The sequence below is a fragment of the Pholis gunnellus genome, assembly GCF_910591455.1.
Source record: "Pholis gunnellus genome assembly, chromosome: 12".
Classification (NCBI taxonomy): Eukaryota; Metazoa; Chordata; class Actinopteri; order Perciformes; family Pholidae; genus Pholis; species Pholis gunnellus.
In genome coordinates this window covers 6,316,822-6,342,249 of record NC_136539.1, presented here as the reverse complement: position 1 = coordinate 6,342,249, position 25,428 = coordinate 6,316,822, and the positions used below count along the sequence as shown (strand labels likewise).

Below are 25,428 nucleotides of genomic sequence, written 5' to 3'. Positions count from 1 at the left end.
ATACAGAATGGAAACATGCGGTCGAAATACAAATACAAGACACATTTGTACCCTCCTGGTGTTCCCTGAATTGATTAGACAGCTGTTGTTTTTAATACGCATGCGAACACTAGAGTCAAGTGGTTAATGTTTCCTGATGGAGCGTCTACTGGTTAGGACTCATTTATACACAGTAACTGTAGCGTGGTGAAGAGTCCGGCCATCCCCCGACTCTCCCTCTCTCTCCCCCCATTATCTCCTGTTCATCTCTACTGCCTCCTGCTAATAAAAGGTTTAATGCTGAAAAATGACAGAAACAAAACAAAAACACATGATTGGTGTTTATGGTTTGTTTATATCAGACAGAGTTGTGAACATAAGAGTAAAACTATGTATACTTTTGTTTATGGTCGTATAATACAATAAAAAACAAAAGCTTAATTGGAATCTATAGGTGCGTTTCCTCCTATAGTACATAAAAATACACGTGCAATCCATGTGGTCAATAATACAGTGATAAGGCCTCTAACTAACGGGACGAAATATCTAGACTTCATGGTTCATGTTTGTTATAAAAATACAATAAGTTTAAATATACGTTTCTCTTAAAGGAAAACTTATTGAAAAATCACATTAAAACCATATATTGACTTTTTGTATCAGCAATTACTCCGGTCAAGTACGAAGTCCTCTGTAACAATTGTCTTCCAGACATTATTGTGCAATAAAATGCTTTTTTTTTTACAAAATGCAGATTCAACGCAAATAAAAATAAAAAGCTCTGCGTGTAAACCACCACAGAAAACACGAAAGAAAACGGATGTTTTTCTATCCTAAAAGACAAACGCGCTGTAAAGAAATGAAAGCTCTTCTACAAGGCACAGTCGGTGTCACATCTCAGAGCAGTCCGCCGATGCCGTCAACAACTTCAAACTTCGCAGACAAGTTGTCATAAACCAGGCGAGTGAGCAGCTCTGCTCTCTCTCTCTCCAGCTCACTAAACACGACAAAGTCCACAACAAGCTCGGCTGTCAACGTGCTGATGCTGCTGCTGCGGGGGGGTTTACCTTTGCGTTCGGAGCGTTTCTTGCGCCTCCTCTTGAACCTGCGTCGGATCAGGCAGTAGTAGGAGCCCAGATGCTGCGCGCCGTTGGTGAGGAGGGCCATGGCTCGGTCAGCACTTACGCCAAAATCAGCCAGAGAGCGATGTAGACTAACCCCGGAGCCCAAATGCAAGTTCAGCTGCTGGGACCTCACTGTGGACACATGGTCTGCCCGTCCTTCACACTGCCGCCAGTCTAATGACGTTCAGAACGCCACACACCTGCAGCGTTTCTTTGATTCTACTTTAGTCCTTCCCGTGTATCCCAATTCTCCTCCTCCCCTCCCTACCTCTCTCTCTCTCTCTCTCTCTCTCTCCTCCTCCTCCTCCTCCTCCTCCTCTTGCAGTTTCTCTCCTCTGTTGACTCCATGTCTGCCCTATCAGTAGTCGGCGAGGGGAGGCGATGGGGTAGAGTGTAAAAAAAGAAAAAAAAAGAAGGAGGGGACTAGCAGAGGAGAGAGGCAGTTGTGAATTAACACAGGGGAGCAGAATCAAACCCTCCACCTGTCTCATCCCCTCTCAAAGTACCGGACGTCTCCAAGAGCAGCGTCCTCCACAAAGACAACAGACGTGGTAATCACTCAATACAACTCCAACATGCTCCGTGTGTACACCTGCTAATATGAAAATGATTTTCTTTTCATATTTCTTGTGCTTGTGTTGCCTTCGGTACCTCACCAGGAGTGAAAGGATGAGAGGCATCTCAGAGAAACACTGCCTCCCTCTAGTGGTCGTCTTTTGTAATTACATCCGTCATGGCGCCAAACCACATTTTCCTCCCTGATGCTTGAGATGAGGATTATTGTGGCTGATTTAAATAGTTATTATGGGAGTTTTGTTGGTAAACCAAAAAGCCATGAGACAAAGAGAGAAAGAAGAAGAAAAGTGAGAGCGACAACTGAAATGAAAGAAAAATAAATAAATAGTGGAAAAAACCACTCACCTTTGGCTCTGTGGTGATGTCTGTGATCAAATACCAAAAACCTGATGGAAAGACAGAGAAGAGGTTCAAAGTTAGGAATCAGTTGAGTTACTGTCAAACATCTGGATTAGTGTGGAACAGATGTGGTGCAACCGAGTTAGTGGTAGATGAGAGGGAGTGAAAAGGTACACACTCTAGATTTGTGCTCTATTGGTGGTGATTGTTGAGCCAGGTTCTCATGGCGGCCATAAACCAGCGGAAAAGTTCCAAAAGAAACTGGTGTTTCTGACCGGTTGCAGCCATCATCTGAAATAATGCAACGCAGGTTTTTTTCACTGAGAGTTACAAGATCTATTCATTTATCTAATAAACTGTTGTTTCCTTCTAATTAATTCAATACAACACACCCTGTAAGCACACTGCGTTCAGCAAACACCAGGCCCTTATTGAGAAATGTGATGTGCTGGTTCACGCCGCCAAGTCTTTCACAGAACACTGATCTCAACCAGATCAAATAAACATATTACTCAGATGTGTTCTCTGGAAAATACGTCGTCTAAATGCCAATAAAAGAATCCAGACATCAGCATCCCCCAATAGACAAACCCATCCCTGGATGATGGGCAGACAATCCGGTTATTTATCCTAATAAACAAAGTAACCTCTAAGTCCCACAGCATTCACTATTTGACCAACTAGAATTGTACACAGCATTCATATTCATGTTAGATTATTGGCACTAAAGTCTAGGGTTGTGTTTTGGCAAGAATCTGGTGATACAATACGAAGCATCATACACGTGTCAATGTGTTGCGAATCTGTCTACAAGGCGATATATTGAGATTTCTTAAATCTAGTTTTAGAAAAACTGCCAAAGTATAAAGAACACACCACCATATGCATATATTCAGAGTAAACAGCGCATTGTTTTTTTTATTTGATCACCACTACCCTTTGTGCAATATGAGCCACTGTCTGTATGTAAACTATTCATTAAAAAAAATCAATAGTTAAATGATATTTTATCATATTTCAAAAACCGACGTGATGAAGAAATTCTGATAAAATGGACCATGTAACCTATTTTAATCACTCAAAAACATATATATACACGAAGTACTACAAGATACTACAAGTACTACCACAATTTCACCTATTTTTCGCCAGGAGAAGGCGAGCAATGTTCTCCGTTACCGATCCCAGCCGCGACTTTTGACACCCCGCATATCAAACAGAACCAGCACAAAACACTGAATCCAACCATAGCTTCCAAACGTCTCTCCGTGAAACCGTTCAAAAGTTACATCGAAGAAGCCACACAAAGCATAACACCACACTGCCAAAACATTAGAACCGTTGCATACCTTGAGGTGGTTTCCAGGGCGAAAACGGAGAAAAACGAAGTCAATCCGAATGAGAAATGTGTTCCTTAGCTCGCCGTGTTCGTCTGAAACCTAAAATGGCGATTTTCCGTTCATCTGACACAAGATTGAGGTCAATATGCCGACAGGCGAATCATACAGGGGCTTGGGCCGGGAGTGCGGAACGGTTTTGGCTTTTTAGTGGCTGAAAATTCTGTCAATCACTTCATGGAACACACTGGTGTGTTTGAAATAATCACCCGGTTCGAATGCGGGGTTACATGACAAGATCCGCCCACCACAGGCCGACACAGACAGAGACGAGGAAGTTGCATGGAGGAGAGATATGAGAGGTCAAAATGGGTCAAAATGATGCCAAACAGCTCTGTTAGGATAGATTGTACATATGAGTGATAAACAAATTTAAATATAGTGAAATATATAGTTATATAGTATATAAAAGAACAATGGAACAGCTGCAAATCCTGGTTCGAAAATGAGAATTTGGCATGTTTTTTCGTACATAAACACCTATAACTGGGGTTTGCTTCACTTTATTTACACCAAATCTTTTTGTGAGGCACCTGCACCCTTTGTGCTATGAATTGGGAATGTTTTTTAGGCTAGCCAGGGCCTCATTTAAAGAATTAAAGTGCTTTTTCTTCAGACGAACCTGGGAATTTCTGCTGTGTTCCGTCTTCAGCTACTGTTAACCAGTAACATAGACACAATATTTAGACACAATATTTACTCATCTCAACAAATAAACTCACAATCCCTAGTGTTATTCAACCATCAACATTTTTAAAATAGACCTTGTAGTTACAGAATTATAGTCTTTTAAATATGGGTTACAATTTTCAAGCAGAGGACTAAAAATAGGCCTGGGGGTTAAAAGGTTAAGGAGGATTCAGCTTTAGCCAGAACCCTCCATAATGTCTCCCCTTATTGTCAGGAGGTGGCGCTGATAGCCAAATGTTATGCCTCGGCCCACCATAAATCTGGACCTTTGCAAAAAACCTTCTCTGAGGTTCCTTCCTAGGTTCCAACCCACCACTGCTGCTGTTCACCGTCAGACAGATCTCTTCCTGAACCGGTGTAACAAAGATTAACTTATTATTACATCGTCATTACGTCAAAATTCGGATTTCTGCACATCTCCAAAAATGCAACATGTGGCCTGTAGAAAAAGAAAAAATGACTTGACGCCCACAGAATGCTAACTAAACATGACCGTTAAAAAAAAGAACGCCTTAAAGCTCCAGAGCCTCTCTTGTAGATACAGCCGTTGGGACGAGAGACGATAGTAAGGGAATAAGAGACCAGGAAGAAACAGAGACATAAAAAGCTTGAAAGGAGTAAAAGAAAACCCTCGAGTGAGGATGTAAGATAAAGAGTGAGGAAATGAAGAGTGGGCGATAAGGAAGAAAGGTCAGAGGAGGTGAGGGGGAAAAACATAATCTCCAGGTATAAAACCGAAGAGTTGTGTTGGTTCAAAAGACATCTAACCTCTGGGGTCGCTTACGGTCGCTGCTGCCCAACTCCTCCACAGCTTCACCTCCCACCGCTCGGTCAAAACAACAAAACGTTCCTAAAGAGCTAAATCAAGAGCTTTTTGGGTAAAGCTTTTCCAATTAAGCACATGAAGCTAAACTGAGCTGAGAGAGAGAGAGAGAGAGAGAGGCAGACAGAAGAAAGTGAGAGACGGCGACTGAGAAATGAGAGAAAGGGGAAGATGGTTTGGAGCAAACGGGCAAAAAGAGAGCCAGCACAGAGATTTGGGATGAGAGTTGTGGGGCAGAGAAAGTCCGCCAGAGGAAGCAGATTAACTTAAATATCCCCCCAGATGCAAACTCATTCATGCCTCATGTGCGCAGGCCAACGATAACCGAGGCTGGCCAAGTCTCGCCGCAACCGCCTCGGCACCGGGGAGACTTGTTTTTGTTTTGGGTTTTTTTTCCGAGAAGAGAGACTGCAGTCGGTCCACACACACACCCCTCCCCCCCCTCCCCTTTAGTATTTTTTGATTTAAAGAGCAGTAGCTGCAGATGTGGGAGAGAAGGAGACCCGCTTCTCTCTCTCTCAATCTCTTTCTCGACACATACTGAAGCGGGACGAGAGAGAGAGGGGGAAAGAGGGCTGCGGTCGTGTAGCCGATACTCAGCGGTTAGAGCCCCGGCTCTGAATAACAGCTTGACTTCCTGGTGGCCCTCTGCAGCGGCCAGACAGACCAAAACACAACCATTGACAAAAACAACCTCTCTAAGCTGTTCCACAGGCAGCCCACTTGTGGTGAGTCCATCTGTTTGCTTCCTACTGTAGAGGTGCTCACAGTCAACTACAAAAGCACCGAGCTCTAAAAATAGACTCAGTGGGAACAGCTGCTTTTTGTTTTGTTTTAAAAGCCATTCATCTGACATTCTTAAGCCAGTTCCAGAGATTCATAAGAGCTCGGCCTTAACCGATAAGCTGTGCTTAAAACATGCGTCTCTTATTCTATGTCCCCTCCTAACTTGTTTTTAGACTTCCACAAACAATATGGAGAGCTACACAGCAACATACTGGAATATAATGTAGAACAGCCAGACACCAGCAAGGGGAGACACTACGGAAAAGGGGTCACATGTCAAATACTGCAGCGTCATTAAACTGACATGTTGACATCCTTTTTTTTACAGTGTGCGCACGAGACCCTTCGGCTACACCGAAACATGCTCATTATTTATAAGCATTGCTCATTAAACTTGGGCACAACTGAAGAAAAAGCCCTCCGTCTAACAGGCGAATTAGAAAGCGAGCAAACAGCAGCTGACGAGCTAACGAACATCTGGAAGACAATAATGTAAAGTGTTCCCTCAGATGCTGGTGAAAATGTGAGAAAAAGAAAAGCGTCTTTTAAAGAGCGAGTTTCAGCTGTGTGCCGTCGTGGAGAACCGACCGCAGACTTATCTCGTAGGCATGAGCCTGAAAACCTGAAGCCTGGAGGCGGATGAAAAAAATGTCCAGGAGAGGACCGGGGTTGCATTGCCTTGTGAGGAAGTCACGTTCCTGAAAGCAGCACTCACCGACGCTCATCTTGCACACATGAGTTTGGCGAAGACTTAGAGAGAGCGAGAGAGAGAGAGAGATTGTGTTAGAGAGATTAGCAGAGACAGAAGGGGAGAGCCTTTTTGGAGGGTTTTTTGAGTTGAGGTTAAGTGCAGCGTGTGTGTGTGTGTGTGGTGTGCTGCTCATATTAGTCTTCGAAGACTGGAGTGTGGAGGGGTGTGGGGGTGTGTGTGTGGGTGGGGGTACAGAGAGACACGGGGGCTTCAGTCGACTTGACAGCAGAGGCTGGACAAGAATGAGGTCAGAGAGGTTGATTGTGAAAAAGAACGCTTATGAAAGAGAGAAAGTGAGTCAACTGCGCCTGACAATAGGAGTGCGTGACCGTAAACCCCGACTACCGGTCTTCAGCCAAAAATTAGGCCAATGGCTCACTAACCACTAGCCCCACACACACACACACACACACACACACACACACACACACACACACACACACACACCCCCCGTACTGAGTGCCAGTAGACGCTACACCCCCCCCCCCTCCCTTCCATGTGACCTAGCTTTTTCTCATACATGCGTACACAGGGACACAACTTTAATTAAATCTATAATTTAATTAAATGTGTGTGTGTGTGATTGTAGTGTGATTAATTGTGTTTATTTATTTATATATATATATATATATATATATATATATATATATATATATATATATATATATATATATATATATATGTGTCTGTGTGTGTGTGTCTGAGAGAGAGAAGCTGGCTCACCCACTCCTCATCCTCCCTGATGAACGTCTGGCAGTGTTTTTGTTCTACTGACGTTTGACCAGCAGAGGGCGCCACCGCTACAAGATAGCCAAACACTCTGCAGCGTGTACACAGAGAGCATTCACATGCTTTTTATCTTATTTTCATGCGTGCCGCTGTGACTGCTCAACATGTGTCACACTCTTCTATCCTTTGAAGAGTAAAATCTGTGAACTGGTCTGTTGAGTAAAGCTGCTGCCCTCCTTACGGTGCAGCGGGCCAACATAGGGGAGCACGGTGAAGGACTCTCATCACATGCAACAGGGCTCTGGACTAACTTTTACCTTGGCTGCACTGGTGCAAATGAATGAATCGTATTTACACAGAGAATTCCCACTTCGGAGATAAACGTGGTTCCTCACAATCAGGCATCTTACAGGGGGACAGGGGAGACCCGATGGTGTCGGGTCAGGACCGGGCCCTTTCAGTGCCGGGGCCATTTGTCTTACATTTAAAAAAAAAAGAATCAATAATTCATTTTGATTCACCGGTATGTTTTCAGGGTGTGATGACGCTGCAGGAGGAGCACAGGACGCGGGTTTCACACATATACAGAGACAGAGACACATAGAGAGAGACAGAGACACATAGAGAGAGACAGAGAGAGCGAGAGAGATGCTAAATGTCAGCGACCGATGGAAATGTCGCACTTGACACATTTTTGGTCTCATAACGGCAGCGCTCCGGAGACCCTGTACGCACACTAACGTGGTTTTAGAACGGCTGCCAAATGACGCGGCCACTTTAGAAATAGCGTCAGAAGCCAACGACCTGCCCCAACATCTGACTGTAACAAACTGAGTTAACACAAAAGGTCTGCGAAGGATTTTAGTAAGAAGTTCCTCGGGCTGTTCAAAGAACGACTCGTCTGCCTCTGTGGTTTCCCTGTACTGCTCCTCAGTATTCATGTCCACAGTCTGTGGTGCTGGTTTGAATCCTGGGTAGTCCATGTTAAGAGTGCACATTTCAGTGCTGCAAGCATTTAGGTGATGGGTAGAATTCACAATGCAAGGGATTAGAGGTGAATTTGTTGTCCTATAGTGCAGGGATCTGAGGATTTTGTGTTGCCAAAACCATTTTGGTCCCACAAGGCACATGGTCTCTAGACGCTGCACTGCTTTGTTAAATATAAAAAAAAAACTGATACATGTCAGGGTTTAGCTTCGCGGAGAACTGTGTTCAATCCCTGACAGAGACGCTCCGTCAAACACAAAGGGCAGAGGTGGGAAGCCAGTGTGTGATGAGGCGGCGGAGAACCTTCATATCCTCTCCGGCTTCTTGACGAAGCCTCCCAGTGGCGGGTGAAGAAGCAGCTGGTGGCTCCACGTGGATCAAACGCGGCTGTCGACGACCTCACCAGCACTGAATGGCAGCCGTTGCTTCTTATGAGGTTTAGATATTAATTGGGAGGAAAACAGTCTAATTACAGTCGGAAATCCCGTCTTTATCGGTTTAGGCATTTTTAGGAATTGTTTTTCGGTATTAAAGAAAGATGTTTTCTAACATCTAACATTTTTCTAAGAAAAATATCCAATCTTCTTTTAGCTAAGATAAGATGGACAAGTGGTGAGGATATGATTGTGTGAGAGAACGCCCAAAAAATAAGTAAAAATATACCAGAAACTGTAAAAGCGCACCACGCTGTAGTGTGTGGTAGTGAATATTGGCCGAGCACAGCATTTATTCTGGGTTAGAGAGGCTGAACAAGGGTGCGTGCGTGTGTGTTAGCGTGTGTTCAAATACACAGTACCACACAACCATCCAAGAACCATCTATAAACAAACCAGACTGACAAAATTGACTTCTAGTAGCTTCCAAATATCTGATCATCCACGTTATTTTGGAAAAACCTACTGCTTTGCCTGCTTCTGTTCTAAATGAGAGGGCCCGTAAATAGGAACGACTTTTATTCTTCCTATGGGAGTTTCCTTTGGTTCCCAAAGACCGCCACGAGCTCCCACTGCTGGGTGTGGTCCCCCTCCTTAACCAGCCTGCAGCTCTCCGCCTGGGACAGATCCGCTCCACTGCTTGTTAGCTTTTTGGCTGGGTGCTTGACCAACAGCTGTGTGTGTGTGTGTGTGTGCACACGTACATGTCTTGCGTGCACGTGCGATTAACTTAAGCACGAGGGGGACAACAATGGCCGGGTCTGTGTTAGCCCTTCTGGCAACAAATACACACCTGAAGGGCAAAGCCAACAAGCTGGAACAAAGGAAGGGTGGGATGAGTGCACGGGGACCTGAAGCCACACGGTCTACGTGTCACACCGCAGGTCCTAATGACCGTTTATGAACACCCATATTTCATACCTATAGAACCCACATGATGTCATTACACACACGTGAAGTGTACCCGTAGGACAGAAAAGCGTCGCGACCCCTCTAGCTTCTCCGGTTTCCCCTCTTTTGAGATGAGGCGACCTGAAGTGAATACCGATCCAGCTGAGCCGCTCAGTTTACGTCTCTCCTCGTGTCTCAGCTGAGCTGCTGCGATCGACATTTTTGACAACAATCTACGGGAAATCCCACACGATTTGCATGTTGTCATGGCAACACGGACAAAATCGAAGCAGTTTTTTTTTTTTTCTTCTTTACGTTGCAGGTATGAGCTGCACGGCTCTGGGTGTGGTTTTGTGTCTGATCAATTTAGAAAAGAAAAACAAAAAAAAAATGACTTTCACACTTTCTGGGGGGCATTATTGAGATGCTCCCTGTTAGTGTGAACATGACGCATACTTGTACCAGGAGGTATCAACAGAAAGCACCTGATAGTGTTTTCTCCACGGAGGATGCTCGAGGACTGGTGGTGAAGTGATGACAAACGCAACGTGGCTGCCAGTATCTTTGCGCACACACACACACACACACACACACGTTGCTCATAACAGAATTTCTACCCCGCTTCCCATCACACTGAACCGCGGTGCATTTCTCCTCGCCCCCCCCCTCTCCTTATTATATGTTACAACATGGATGTCAGCACTTTTGTCCTATGACGAATGAGCCCCTCCTCGGCCCATTCATCTCTTTCTGCCCCGCTGTGTGCCCTTGTTGACGGCACAGCCTTCCATTTCCCCGCATGTGTTACGGAGAAGAGGAGGGGGAACTTGAGGTCACGGGGGAAAAAAGAAATGGACCCGGTATTTAATTAACAAGGCGAGGACAGACGGACCGGGGTGGAGGGAGACGGACGGCTAATGTTTGAAGAAATATTAAAGCTGCCTTTTAAAATGTCAGTACTACCCTCAGATGGTGAAACACAAACCGAGGGAACCCTGCCCTGAAACTATTGGATTGACTGTGCAACGGACTCAAAAGGTTTTTTACTGCACTGCAATGCGGTGTGACATTGAGGATAATGACTGCGCGCGCACACACGCACACACACACACACACACACACACACACACACACACACACACACACACACACACACAGGTGAGCAGGCGTGGTCTTACCATGACATTGCAGTCCATACGTAGTTGTGACAGGTGAGTATTAGGCACTGTAGTAGACTTCAGTTGACCCCCAGTGTGACCGACGATTGACCTTTTTTTTAAGCCCCGCCCCCAGCTGCTACTCCGTCAAGCTGTCAGAGGTGCCGTGGAGCCCACACTGTCACTAACTGCACTCCCTGAAGCAATACGATCCGATTTATCGAAAAATGAAAAAGGCGATTTCAGATTGAAGCACACAGAAGGGTCTACAGCAGGAGTTTGAAGGAAACATCCAGGATGTCAAACTGATTCAGAAGAAACCGCTGTCTGAACCGTCGACCGTGTGACCACTCGTGTTTTTGAGCTATGTCGCCATGTTCCAAGATCTCCAGCTTGATAATCATGGTTCAATCATTCATTTAAATTATTCAGCCTGACATTATGTTCAGGATAGCCAATTTCCCTGTGGGAGTGGTATGCTTTTTCTGTAAGTTACCATAAAACAACCTGTGTTTCCATTGCTGGAGTTACATAGCACTGTTTCTTTGGTGAGGACAATGAACATGAAGAAAGACAGTCTCAGTGGGTTGTTGATGCTGATGGACTTCACATGTCATTGACACATTTTAGGAGGGGGCACAGCGGGGCTATGCCACATTTCTCTCCGGCCATGAATTTTGTCGTTTACCCACCGAGAATAAATATCCCTCACGCTGACAAACCGTTGCAGCTGGAAGAGGACTACACATTATTAGAGTGATATTGCTATTGTGTATCGAACCTCTCAGCAGCAGGTGTACTGATTAAAGCCGTATGAAATGGGTGGCTGGGTGGTTCAGACTTCATCATGCTCACTCCAATGTGTTGGATTTCCCCATATGGCACAGAGCGCAACACCCCACAGCGACCCGCCGGCCCTTTGGTTGCCAAGTTCTGACTGCGTTTGTCTGGGACTCTGCGACCGTTACTGTCCAGCCCTGCATTCATTCTGGACTTCGTGCAATATGCAAACTTGAAAGTCGCTGAACAAACTGTCCCGATTTACTGCTGTGTAGCACGCCTTTGAAAAAAAATAAAGAATCCCGTTCCGATGAAACTTTGCTGCATCAGGAGAGTTTGAGGTCATCCCAAAAATAAGCTAGAGCCAAAAAAAACAAAAAGAAGCTCTTTCCTCCCTCACCTGCTCTGATGGGACCGCATGAGCATCCCTGTGCGAAGGGTGCCCACGCAGGTCTACATCAGAGTGTATGTGTGTGTGTGCATCAAAGAGAGAGAGAGTGTGTGTGTGTGTCCGCACTCCTCTCTGGCTGTGTCTATCTGGGTCAACCATCTGGGGAGTTGCCAAGGCCTTGGTAAAGTGGGCAGCTGGCCAACACAGCTGGCCAGCAACACACACACACACACACACACACACACACACACACACACACACACACACACACACACACACACACACACACACACACACACACACACACACACACACACACACACACACACACACACACACACACACACACAGGAAAGCGTGGCGCCACCAGGTAAACATCTGCACTGCCACCGCCCAGTGCAAGCATCCAGCGCTGCCACCTGAGCCCACTTTTTGTTTCGGTGGGAGTGGAGGTCCGTGACCACGTGAGGGCAAAAAAGGCTGGAGAATTAGTCTGGCTGTAATCATTGGGGAATGTGAGAGTATAAGCTTGTGTTTTCATGCATGTTTGACATCGACGTTGGGTACAAACTCATTGAACAGGAATGTGGAGTCCCAGCCAACCAGCCGCTACCAAAATGGAGACTGAATCGAGCCCTGGCAGAACCACTCCGACCTCCTTTTCTTTCCGCCTTAGCGGTCGCACAATGGTGGTTCAGGCTTTCCCACACTGCTTCTTTTCAGCGGCCGCCGATACGATTACAACGCAGCTACTCGAAAAAGTAGGCCACAGCCCCTTGTGTTCACGTTTCTGTGTGTGTGTGTGTGTGTGTGTGTGTGTGTGCGTCGCACATTGCGAGTATATGGGAAGGCAAAACATCACGTCAGGGTGTCCAGTAAAGTAGGCTTAGGTAGGTAAAAATCAAACCCATTGTGTTGAGGATCCAGCAAATGTGTGTACACGCGCGCGCACACCAAAAAAAAAAAGTTTTCCATTTTATTTACAAACCCAATAAATCATTCAAAGACTTTTCATAGCCTCTTTCATGCGGCTTGACTTTGTAATACGACGTGTTTAAGTTGGTCTGTAAAATCAATTAAAGGGGAGAAGTGTAGCATTTCCAGGTGAGACTGGCAGAACTGACTGAAAAAAAAAAAAAAAGGTAGCGACGTTATAGGCCAGGTGCCGGATAAAAGCGGACTTGAAGCTCAAACGGAAAAAAACGTATTAAAAACATATTAAAATGTAGTCATTTATTACGTTCACAGCCTTCATTGGGTAATCCCTGACAAATTGCCTCTGAGAAATGTAGCTCTAAAGCATCCGGAACTGAAGTCCAGCGCATGGATGTATTTTTTTTCTCCCCCCCCACTACAGGTGCTGTATCTCACCACCAGCTGGTCTTCCTGGAAAAGAACTGGGTTGGGCGAGCCCCCCCCCCCCATTCATATTAATAAAGCCTCAACAGTTTCCCATCTTGCACTCGGGGGGGAATAAATGAAGCAAGATCTGTGGCAACATGCGAAATCTACCAGACCAGTTTTAGTAGTGCGGTCAGTTCGACGACTGCTCTGGAACAAGTCTCTCCACCCGAGGAGAACACCGCCGGGATGTCATTGAGCGAGGCGTACGTAACCACAGACTGCTCAAGCAAGTCTGCCAAACAGCGTTAGTTTGGGCAAGTGGATGGGTCCCTTGTGTTAATGTGGAGCCGAAAAAAAAAAAAAAATTAGGAGGAGCTCGAGCACGACCCTTTCGAATACGAAGAAATGGAGAATCACGCTCCTGAAAGAAGGGTCTCTGGGAGAAAAAGCACCACAACGGTGTAAATAAGACGAAGTGACAGCCTCCCGGCGCGTTGTTGTTGGTGTCAATGTGCCAGGCCGCGGAACCACAGAGGGGGAAGCGAGGCATGGGCAGATGAGCCTGTGGCGCTCGGGCCTCCGTCCCTCTGCTCAGGCCTCCCTTCCCCACCCCCCATTATTCCCTCCCTTTGATTTTTCCCTCTATCAAAAGTCGTCTTCTGTCTGACAGACACACACCAACACAAAATAAATTCCACTTTGAGCCGCGTGTGTCCGCTTTGCTGTCCGCGGCCGACAGCGGTAGTGCTATGGTCGCACCGGGCAGCTCTCAGGTGTGAGTGCGAGTGTAACTGTATCCTAAGTGAAGTCTCCTGTCTGATGAATGCATGTTAGAAGATAGACAAGGCTTCCTATAAAGAAGACGAAGTAGTACGAAGCCTCGTTAAAACACACGTGAGCTGCACAGGCGGCAAGTCAGTATCAATAAATGGCGGGACATCTTTCCGGGTTCACCATCTGGCCCCTAGCTGCCTCGGGCCTGCTCTGCTGTGGACCGATGAACAACGCCGGTCTGACTTGCTATCCATCTACATGTCTGTGTGACTGCCTGTAGCCTTGATGTTTGAAACTACAATTTCCCGACTCACAAGAGACCAGAGGAATTATTTTACAAATAAAAGCCTTCAAAAACGGGGAGTTCTGCAGAAGCCCTCTCGAAATACAGATGTATGTACAGATGTAGCTCACTAATGAATCAGTCAGAACTCGCAGGTGATAAAAAATGATAATATGTTGGTTAGTACTTTGCCATCCTTTGATCTAATGATCCAAATTATTCAAAACTGAGGGAAAAGTCTTGGAATCAGACATAATGTAACGCCACTTCAACATGCCACACTTTGTCTCTCTTCATGTCTTACTCAGAGGATCGTATTTTTAGAAATAAACAAGACCATTGCCAGCCAAAATGGCCTGTTTGTTTTTAGTTCTCCCTCCTCTCCTGTTCTGTTCTCTGCTTATTTCGTAGTTGCACTCTGAGAACGCTTTAAAGCCATTACACTGCAAAACTGCCTTTGACATCTCCTTTCACCAGGCAGCAGCCATGGTTACGTAAGGGTTGCTATTTTAGTTTGGTAACGAATAGGGAACGGTACACTAAATTCATGGTTCGCTGTCTTCCTCGGTTTAGGGTTCACGGCTCAGTACGTTTTCGGTAGATCAGGGAAAAAACATAAATGATAATTATGATTTTTTATGTAAATCATCAGTGGCTAATTGCCCATGATTACTGATGTAACAGTTCAGGCACTTGAATTCTGGCATATTGCCAAAAGGAAAAATAACAAAAATAAATGACAAAAATTGTATTAATACCTTAATAATAATAATAATAATAATAATATTATTAACAATTATAATATTGATAATAACTGATAATAACATCAATTATTTTATTAGTAGTATTAAACCTATATTTAACCAGGTAAATCTCACTCACATTTAAAAATCCCTTTACCAAAAAACAGCAGCAAAGCTCGGACAAGTGGACGTAGTCATCGTGACGTCACCCGTTGGTTTGTGGACCGCCATTTAGAAGCCTCGAGTTCGGCGATTTGGCCGTCGCCATCTTGGCTTTCTGCAACTGGTGAACGGAAGTGACTGTATTAACGTGGAGGAGTGACGTAGAGACGGCGTCTAGGTCTCTGGTAGCGGCAGCGACCTGTCAATCACAGTAAGCCCGCCCTAAAGCACACTCTGCTTTATCGTATTTGACTCTAAATAGACCATAATTAACTAAATGAACATCATGCTGTATTGAATAAGACTTGAAACTAGCGATTGAGACCATAAACTCGTCTTTACAATGTTTAAAATCAAGTGAGAAGAAGAGTACTTCCTTTTGCAACCGGAGGAGTCGCCCCCTGCTAGCCAGTGGAGAGAATGTGAGTTATTAGACACTTCACTATTGGCTTCACTCGTCTGAACCGAAGTTCGCCGCTGGGTGAAGGCCCATTGTGGAGGGGCTCTAACACTTGGACCACATGCTTTGAACTGGCATAGTCTATAAATCAGGTGAGGTTGCATATACGCATCAATAAACACTCTTATAACATGAGCTATTGCTCTGGCGTGGTCTGAATCTGCATAGGGAGGTTGCCTGAACACTGTGGGGAGAAGCACTCGATGTTCAGTCGGTTTTTGTTTCGTTTGGCGGATCGACAAATTCAGGTGACGCAGTCGCAAATTAAATGTAAAAAAAAAGTGTACCCGACAGATATACCCGACTTCTGTAGAACAATGTCGGCATACGGTTGGGACACAAAATCGTTTTTACATAGAACTGGATACAGCAGATCCTCAGGCGATCATGCTCATTGTTTGGGCCCATAAAATAAAGCATACTCGGGTCTCCTTTAGCCCCGCCTCCCAGCCCAGTATTCCCATTTTATGTTTTGTTGTCCGTTACAGTTATTAAGCATGCTGTAACTCTGACATATGAAAAGAGCTCAAACAAACTGCCTCACTCTTCAATAAGACGTTGCCATCTGCTTCTGATGGAAAGCTACGCTGATTCAACATGAAACAAACATGCTTCGTCTGAAGGGGTTCCATGACATTTTCCAATTGGGTCATTCAAGGTAAACCAGAGACAGAAATAGAGAGAATGAGTGGGCAGATTAACAGAAGACAAGCAGCAGAGCGCTTATGACAGAGGGGAAAGAAATGCCACTACAGGAGTAAATGTAAATGTAAAATTCAGTGCTTTGTTGAGGTGAACAATCGTAAAAGCTGCATTCGTATTCTTGTGACCCGTTTGCTCTCGTTTGTTCACCATGAAAGAGCTCGACTTCAAAGCAGCGGCTAAATAGGTAGAATTAGATCATTAGAAAATTCAGACATGCTGTTGGCTTCAATGACCAAACAAAGTGGCCGTTCATATAAAAGGACACGGAGCTTTCATGCACACCACAAAGTGACAACAAAATGCTGCAACGCCCATTGGTTCCCAAACTGGGGCGTGCTATAAGAGCTTAAAAAGGTGCCCTGTGGGGTTTTCTTGTGAATAAACAAAGTCATGTTTACATTCACAAGTTACTCTCCCAAATGGCATTGTGTCTACCCCCTGAGATCTAACAAACATTTCTATTTGAAAAAGCCTATTTATTTTCTGTCAAAGAGCAGGATAACGTGAAACCTGCAGCAGAAATGCGTACCTTGATGCCCTTGAGCACAACAAATATCAAAACCTGGTTGTAAAAATGTTACAACCGTAAAGCTTCTAGTGATCAAAAAACCCAGTGTCCCTTTAAGACTTTCCCCAATTTGGAAACCATCGGCTTGCACTATTCTTATTTTTTTGTGGTCACCTTTTCCAACATAGTGGTGTGGCATGGCCCCCAGAATATCTGTTACATCAACCAGTTTATTGTGTGTCTTTTATCTCTATGTCCACTTAGAAAGACTTCAGGAAATGCATGCTATAGGTAATACAACTTTTTGTTTGTCGTTTTGTTTTGTGACACTTTTTGGTAAAAAAATAAAAGTAAACAAAAATGAGCTTTGTATTAACTTCAAGCAACATTGCACATCTATTCTATGTAGGAGGTTGCAGCAAAGGAAAATGTGTGTTAATGTCTGTAGATTGGGACATTCGAAATATTGAAAACACTTGTACCTGCAAAATTAGGACCTGACAGCAGACGATCAGGCTAAAGGCTCCACTGCTTTAAAAAAAAAAAAAATGAAACTGCCATAATATTTCAATGTTTAAACCCGCACTGGAAAGCGACCCATCATCTTCTTTATAGGATATTTTGCAAACCTGCAAATTGCACCTTAAAAGCCACATTAGAGCTGCGGTGGAGAAGCTCGCCCTCTCCTTAACAGCGTCTCTGGAGATCCGCCCCATTTGCTCCAAATTCTTCTGTCAGGCATGGACGCTCCGCCACCGACAGGAAACAACACATTAGAGCTTTTCGGAGTAAAAATGCTAACTATCTCCTGAACAGCGACAAATTGTACGTTTCCCCTTCTCCCCTACAATTTGCTTTTCTAAGAGATCTTATTGATACTAACATATTTCGGTTAGGTGTTTCCGTACAGTAAAATTATATCGTACATTTGTCAGATATTTCATTGTGCTTTTCACCGTGCACATGACGGCATGCTGATTCCACTGAACTACTTATTAGAGCCCAATTTGCATGCAAGCCAGATTCACCAGACTGACAGAACAATCAGTTAGAGAAACTTCCTCCATCACCTCCGTTTAAGCCCATCATCACTTCACTTATGACAGCCTAATCAATTCCAAAGGGCCATCTCCTGGCTTTAGGTGTATGTGTGTGGGTATGCGTGCATATGTGCGCGTGCGTGTGTGTGTCTGCGTGCGTCGGGGTATTTGTTTGGCACCGAGCAGCAGCAGATGTGAGAGGTAATTTGGAGCCCTGAGAGACACACTCTGATGTGTTACAAAGCATCATGGGTAAATTCGCTGTCATTGAACTTGAGTGGACTTCAATGACACGGTGTTCCGTTCTTTCCGGACACAGACGCACGTTTCTTTTTTTTAAGCTGGCCTTGAGCTTCTGGGTCCCATTTTATTGTGTGATCTTTACAGAGTGAAGGTTTTCCTTTAAAAATAAAAAAAAAGTCATGCAGTTTATTCACTTTTAAATGTGTTGTTTTTTTTGTATTTGGTGTACACTCACTCATTAACTTGCACTCCAAATGTTAAATAGTGAATGAAAACGGACGTAGCGGTGAAACACACTGTACACTGTGTGGGGCGCAGGCTGGCACTGGTGTTTGAACTGCTCGAGGCCACGTTTATATAACTAGTTTCCTAACACGGGAATGGGTCACACTCATGCTGCAATTATGACACAACAGAGAGAGAAACACAGAGGGAAAGATAAATGAAAAAAATGCTGACCAGCTGAACAAGGTATAATGAGTCAAATAAATGTCCTCAAGAGTGGGCATGGCCAGAAGAGTGGGCATGATACACCGTTGATATCATCACACACAAACTGTGCTTGACATCAAAACAGGGTGAGAGAGAGAGGCGTGCGTAGCAGAGTTGAGATGACATAATAGGACAAACTACTAAAAAGGTGGGCAGTGACAGTAGCAAGCAGATGCAAACTGACTGCTGGCAGCAGTTGTTTTTGACATGAACAGACAATGAGGTCAGGAGCCGCCAGGGCTGTTTTTTGTTTTTGTGCTCACCCAGGGCCTTTGGCGGCACCCTCCAGGTCTGAAAAGAGAAGCCGATGCGGAAGAGTCTTCAACTTGCATTCTCTCTAATGGCCAGCAGGGGGGGGGCAGGTCCTCTGGTTGCTAAAATAAGTCTATGAGAAGATGACTCTACTTCTCACTTGATTTATTACCTCAGTAAACTTTGTAAACAGTTTATGGTCTCAATCTGTAGTTTCAAGTCTTCTTCAATACAGCATGGTGTTCATGTAGTAAATTATGGTCCATTTAGAGTAAATTAGAAGATAAAGGAGGATGCGTTGGCCGTGGCTACCTTGTGATTGGCAGGTCGTTACAATGTCGTTTTCAGGTTTAACCCTTTCACAGTGAGTTTTCCTAAATTGTAACCTTTCTTTGTCCCCCAAAAAAGCTCCACCCTCTCGTGTCACTTATGTTTGAAAAAAATAAATTAAAAAAAGATCACAACAGCCAAAATCTAAGAGGGCGACAGACAAAATCCCTACCTCAAGGCTTTGAAACATCGGTCCACTAACCAATGGATGACGTCACGCGATGACTACGTCCACTTCTTATATACAGTCTATAGGCGGCACCCACCCATAGCATAGCTTTAGCCTTATCAACAATGGGACGTTGACACCAACTTGTTTTCAGCTTCTCTCCATTCATTCCTTTTGTCGCCCAAAGAGACACTAAGCCAGGGGTGTCAAACATACGGCCCGCGGGCCGGATCCGGCCCGCCACGTCATTTTATGTGGCCCGCGAATCTACCAGCAAAAAAAAAAAAAATGGAAATCGCGCACGGCGGAGCTCCTCCCCGATCCGCGCGCACACACCCCCACCAGCGTATGCAAAAAACACACCAGCACTGGCCCCGGGGGGAAGCACAAAAACGGCGGCGGGAGGAAGTGAGAAGACGCAGTCACATCCACGGTGTTGAGCAGAGAGAGGATTCCCTCCACCGAAAAACAGAGGAGGAAGGCGGCTGGCCCACAGAAGACCTTCTCAGTGATGGGTTTTGTAAAGTCAAAGATAGAAGATCACCTCCGCCGCTGTATACGTTTCATGATCATGTTTACGTCAGAAGTCAGCCATCGGCACATAATGTCACCAGACTGCTTTGAAGTGCACTAAAAACGTGCCGGCAAATGTCTGTCATTCCCTGCATGCAACATTCAAGGAGAGGCCATTTGTCATTCTATCACATACATTTTTCATGAATTGACTGCGCAGTCACAAATGGCTTGGCATTCGACAACACCACGAGATGTAAGTGCAGCACAGCACCTATGTTTTAAAGTGAGCACAGACAGTATGGTGGCAAGGGAGCGTAGGCTTGCTGTTATAGTTGTATGTTCTAATTATTGAATTAAAAACAGACAAATGGCATAAGCGTCTCCTGCAGAAAAAATAAAAGATGTCTCTCAATCCTTTCGGCGTTTCCCCTGAAGGTCAGTCTGCTCCTGATGTTGACATCTGGGTGAAAGTGATAATATTTTCACTGGGGCACCTTCAGCCAATCTGCAATAATCAATATGAGGGCTGACTTTTAAATGGAACTGGAACGGCTGCATGATCCCCGACTCACCTTGATGCTTTGTTTATTGTAACCCATTGGGCTCCGGGGGGACAACGGCTTGTCAAATCTGCCCCAGAGTGCCATGTATAAAAACCCCTGAGCAGCACTGCAAGTGTGGAGCGACGTGAACAAATAAACTGCAGGAGGCACTTTCAATTAAGGAGAACTGCAGCCAGCAAAGTGAGCGGAGCCGCTTCGAGGAGAACAGAATAGTTGCGTTTGGCTCCGTTTTAGCGGCGCTCAGCGATGCAGCGTGCCTATGAAGTGCTGCTGTTGTTTGAAAATCCTGTCCGAACCTTCATGCACCGACACCTCCAGAATGACACTCCTCTCCCCATGGACACCGCACAAAACACTGGGAAACCATAACAGTGGAGCTGGCTCCGTTTTCTCAGATTCAGAGCTGCTCAGCTGTATATCTTATGTAAATTGGAAAAGGCAACAACTTAGAAGCAGCTGAAAAAGAAGTCATCGTGTTTGTCCAGGAGCAGTTTATTTTTTGATATCAGTGTCCTGAATTTGCTTCACAGCATTTTGACGAATGATGTCGAAAGCTGTGAAAAAAATAATTATGACCACACACCTTCTGTTCGCCGTGACAACAAGCTGAAATTCCACGCGTATGCGTTTGCTTTGTTTACAGCGTTTGCTTTCCCCCCGTAAATAGAAGGCCCGAACAGGCAAAGCAGCCCACAACAAACCGCCTCCTGCCAGCATATAGCAAGCTGATAATGAGTGACTCATCAGTGCTAATTTGCTGTGCTAATTTTACCAGCAAACCTCGCAGGCTTGAAGACACGCCGCTATGGCAGAATGGGTGAACAGCAGGAAGCTCAACAGCAACACGGTCACGCCGTCAACATGTGTGAGTGTGTGTGTGTGTGCTGAAATGCCGACGCCCATATTTTTTGTCACCACAACCCCACTGATCATTGTTAGAGAAGAATAGAATATATCTGTGTACACGGGGTGCTTTGTTACCACTGAGCTACTCTTTCTGCACTCCAAACTGAAATAATTAACTTACACTACCTATAAAACAACAACTTATTTATTCTTTTAGAAATGACTGCAGATAGGGCTGTAGAATTTTTAGAAAGGTTTTCCTTTAATTTACCTTTAGCCATCCCAAGCATAACATGCAACAAGCTTGCTTGCTCACCAATAAAATATTCACCACAACAAATCAATTGCATTGGAAATGATGTTTGCCGACACTAGCAGCACTGCGGTAGGTAGTGTGAGAGAAACAGCACAGGAGAGAATGACAGTGAGGGACAGCGAATGGTGTGGCGCTTCAACATAGCATATGGAGAGCAGTCTGCTGTGCTGTTAGGCCGGGTTTCCCCTGCCAATCAAATGTAAGGTGGCTAAATCTGAAAAATAATTTTAAAAGTTTTCTCATTTTACATTAAGCCTAAAACCACCGCCTTAAAAAGATAATATGCTAGACATGAATGCAGTTAGTCTCAAAGCAAGACTATGTTGTTTTTGAAAGATGGCTTAACGCATTGTTATAAAAATAAAATACATCCTTTCTCGCTTCACTACATAGTGTGACCAGTAGCTTACAGTATGGTGGCTAATGTTGGCAATCTTTAGATAGATGTAACTGATTTTTTCTTTATTCTTCTATAATTGTGCTGCTGCACTACATTTTACAATTTACCATCATCATGTAATTGTCGAAAGCTCTATGCTTAAGCTAAAAAAACATTGGCTGGAGCTGATTCCATGGAGCAGTTAAGCATTAGTATTAAGAAGTTAAACATTATGACATAATATGAAAAATGCTGCCTCTAATAATAATGTGTTGAATAAAAGACCAACAAGTTAGGGAGTTATGGGCTCCGATATGAGGCTTAAGTTATTAGTGTGTTTTAACATTTCAGTGCTTATACATTTTGTTAGCTTGAATTAATGTATTATATCTTGCTAGAGGAAACAAAGCTCTGCTTTCAGTCCATCAGACCTTTAAAACAGAGGTTTTTGTAAATTTCCAATTTTTAATCGCACAATTAAACAAATCATGAATTCACATAATTTGCAGAATACAATTGCAGTTGGTAGAACATAAATGATTATCTTATATTTACAATATTAAGCTACAATAAAGACACTTTTCTGCGGACTTATATTTTTGGCTGGAGCGTAGGTGGAAACAATAATTCTCTGAAAAAGCCTGCTCTCCTAGCAACGAGGAGTGAGGAAGAGGGACATGGTTGAATTAGTAAGCTAGCTAACTAGCCAGCTAAATTAGTAAAAAACTCGATGCTTTATCCACACAATGGTATTACAGCGCAGCAAAACACATTGCTGTCAGCAGATAATCGACACCTTTGTTTGAATCATTTTCTGTAACGGAATTAGCAAGCTAGCTAAGTAGCAGGCCATCCACGGGTTAGCTTGCTAAATCCACCGTGCTTTCATGCTACACTGGTTACAGAAAATAAGGCCAAGAGCTGGCCATCTCTTATCTTTCTAATAGTTTAACCTTATAGTAACATTTCTCTCCGTCTCTCTCTAATAATTTAGCCTGTTGTGGCGCAGTGGCCGTGCCGGCTGAGGATATTAGCGGAGGGCTAAAGTCTGAGGTGATTTGTGTTTGCCTCTAGTCTGTCCCTTGTTTTGCCTCCCCCTAACATTGCGACGCAATCATGTCTTCGACCGTAAAAGGGTCCATAGATCATGTTAAATTTGAGACCGTTTTTGGAATAGTAAATAACCACTCTGTCTTGGCCTTGTCTCTGTCTTTGAGATAAAGTAGGGTTTAGCACGCTGTAGCTGTAGCGGCTACGTAATCTATTAAAATCACGCTGTCCATTTGTGCGCTCCTTCATTCCGCTTGGCTACCCTTGGTCACTGACTAAGACGTTTGCTTTGGGGAGGGAGGAGGTGCTTAGCTTGTTGAAAACCTGGAGTGCACACAAATAGCTCATGCATGCACAATGTCTGATATAAACTCCATCTCTATTAATATTTGAAATCCTGCAGCTCAATCTCTTATCGCTCCCTTCCTCCCCTTCCTCCGCTGCTCTGAGAGCAGTTACATACTATCCATCTTGTTGGTATCAACTGCTCCCTCAGTGAGGCAGGGGTTTGCTCAGTGATTCAGTTAAAGTGGAAATCTCAGAATATGTCATCATCCGCGGCTGCAAGATTTCTCAAGGCCCGAATCTAAGGACAGAATTTATATTCCACTGGTTGGCGGGTGGTAAAACACTGGCCATGCTGCTCTGCACTGTAACTGCATGACTAGGGTTGGAGTGTAAATCTGTAATAGGGTATAACTGGGTATTGAATTATTAGTACCATCACATGAGCGCTCCTCTTCAAGTTAAGAGACGGATAAGAAGATGCAAACAAGTTGGTCACTCGTGTGAACGCAACGGCTGTCATTTGGCAGCAAAGTAGGTTTTGCAGCAAATGACAAGTGACAGCCAGAAAATCTTGATGACACTGTGTAAGATTTGCATGCAGACGGTGGCAAGCGACAAGGGAGAAAAAAAAAAAAAAAACCCATTCCCATCTAAGAATCAATCATCCACAAACTGCTACGAGCATGAGCGTGTCGGCAAACTCAACTGACAAGCCCTGAATCCATCCAACAACCGACAATGATGCAGACATTTGGGAAAACAGTGAAATATTGAAGCACTCATGTTTAACCTCATGTCCCTTCACGTCCATCCAAGTTAGTGCATACAAAGCCCAAACAGTAAATGCTCAAATCACTAACCATTTTTTGTATGTCTAATTTACAAAGACAGAATATAATATAAAAATATATTTTCAGTACAGTCAAATACAGTCTTTTTCAGGTGTACATTTCTCTAACTGCAGTATACTACTGCTTTAGAATCTGTGTCATCGTGTACTTTTGCTTTCATATTGTGGTTGTTAATATTATTATGAAGTATTTATCAATATTATTGCTTCTATGGGAGGGATTTCTAAAATCATTAATTGAAATCATGCAGAAGACACAGTAACCTTGCTCTGTCACTTGCTACGCTGTAGCTGCACAGATCATTTCTACAATATCTGAGTTGGTTGACTGTCACGGTAGAAACATAGCAGTAATCACAAGTCATACCCAGAGGTGACATAGTAAATAACATATCCCTGCTTCTATTTCTAGCTGGTTGGACTATTTTCTCCCCAAAAAATCTCAGATTTCCTAAAGGTATCAGAGTCTTCCTTCTATGTGCTTTGACAATTTTAGAAATTGGTTTAGTATTGAACGAGAACACTGTGACCTTCAGACACTTTATGTGCTGCAACGCAATCCTTCGATGAAATTGTGCAGCGTCAATGGACGTCCACTAAAAGTGCATGAGTGGACATGACGGGCTAAAAAAAAATTGTTTTTGTGTCTGACAACATTATGAAATAGAATCCAGCAAAGAAATAAAATGTTTTTCTTTATCCTTCGCTTGATCCGTTCCGTTTATTATTGCTCCTATTCAAGTCTTCCTCACGGGGAAGTCTCGTTCTAAAGTCTCGCGAGAGGTGACTTATAGCCGGAAGACAACAACGTAAACGTGAGTGATAGTTGAAGAGAGGAGTGCCGGGAAGAGTTTGTTGTGTTGGGAGTACATGAGAGCGTAACTTAAGTGCTATAATAGTCAATGTCATGGATGAATATTTAGCCGATAACCCTCTAGCGAGACTTCCCCTTGTGTGAGACTTTGATAGACACAATAACGGACACAAACACATCCTATTTTAAAAATACAGCAGTTATCCTTTAATACCGTTGGGTATTAAATGTGCTCAATAAATAAAATCATAAAAGTTAAATTATGGTATTACATGCAGTGCTACCCCCATGCTGTGCACAGCTACATTTTAATGGAGGATGATTGATTAAGTAGGAAGGCCTCAGAGGTTATTAAGATTAACAATGACGTTATTGCACATTGATGACAGCTTAGGCCAAAATGTCAATGCGACTTACACTCCCCTGTGTGTCATTTGAATAAAGTTCATAAAATAACACAGTTTCAG

General features: G+C 44.1%; 1 protein-coding gene across 1 annotated transcript in view; it reads right to left on the bottom strand.

Annotated features, from left to right (window-relative positions):
- adarb1b (adenosine deaminase RNA specific B1b) overlaps positions 1–25,428 on the bottom strand; it is a 107,424-nt gene that overhangs the window by 36,923 nt on the left and 45,073 nt on the right. Inside the window, exon 3 of the mRNA XM_079170623.1 lies at positions 2,025–2,065. The gene's annotated coding sequence lies outside the window, so the exon portion shown is untranslated. The remainder of the gene's footprint in view (positions 1–2,024; positions 2,066–25,428) is intronic.